Source organism: Pteropus medius, unplaced genomic scaffold (assembly GCF_902729225.1).
Source record: "Pteropus medius unplaced genomic scaffold, Ma_sr-lr_union100, whole genome shotgun sequence".
Lineage (NCBI taxonomy): Eukaryota > Metazoa > Chordata > Mammalia > Chiroptera > Pteropodidae > Pteropus > Pteropus medius.
In genome coordinates, this window is record NW_024353790.1 from 2,004,502 (window position 1) to 2,005,509 (window position 1,008).

The following is a 1,008-nucleotide window of genomic DNA, read 5'->3' on the forward strand; positions in this document are numbered from 1 at the left end:
CATGAATTTATTCAAATATAGTGGAAACCATATTGACAAGGTTCAAATCCCAGCTCTGCCACTTACCAGCTATGTGAACTTGAACAAGCTACTTAAACTCTCTGCCCTTCAATTTCTTCATCTGAAAAAGGAGATAGTAATTGTACCGACTTCAGAGGTCGTGAGATTAAATGACTTTGTGTAAGAATAAAGAGCAGTTCCTGGTACAGTATCCCATCATCATCATCATCACCATCATCATTTGTTCAGGGAGATAACTGTGGCGGCTCTGTGAACGGAAAGTGGGGACAGATCTGGGGAATGTCGTGAAAGTAAAATGGAAAGGACTAATCACCAGTCAGATGAGAAATTACGAAGCGAGAGGAGTCCAAATATATTGGCTAAGTTCACACTCCCGGGAGAACTAAGAGAGTGGAGATTGTAGTGGTCATGATAAAAGAGAGAGAGGTGGGGAGGGAGGAGGGAGAAGAAAACCCGAAAGAGCAATGGCTGGAAAGCGAAAACGAAGAAGAAGGTAGTGAAGAAGAAGAAGAGAAGGAGGAGGAAGTGGGGGGAGGGGAGAGGTTGTGGTTCCATAGTGTAGCAGTTAGCACTTCTGCTTTACACGCAGAAGGTCCTGGGTTCACGCCCCAGTGGAGCCACGGTCCATGCTCTAGGCCAGGCCACCCTGAACAAGCCGGATCCCATCTGATCTCAGAAGCTAAGCAGGGTCGGGCCTGGTTAATACTTGGATGGGAGACCACCTAGGAAGACGGGGTGCTGGAGGCATAAATAATAATAAATTAAAATTCTTTAAAAAACAGAGAGACAGAAGGAAACAAAGAATAGTTAAGCTGAAGAAACAAATGAAATCCCGAAAGCCCAGGTTTAATACAGTAATGAATTACTTCTCACCTGGGAGACATACCATACCCAGGTTGAGACATACCATACCCCGTTGGTGGGAGGCTTTGCTTCACTCGGTCTCCCAGGGACCTGATGGAAACCCCACCACCTTGGAGCTACACT

General features: G+C 45.8%; 1 pseudogene; it reads left to right on the forward strand.

Moving 5' to 3' along the window:
• Positions 1 to 649: 649 nt before the first annotated feature.
• On the forward strand, positions 650 to 768 carry LOC120593501 (uncharacterized; annotated as a pseudogene).
• The last annotated feature ends 240 nt before the right edge of the window (positions 769 to 1,008 follow it).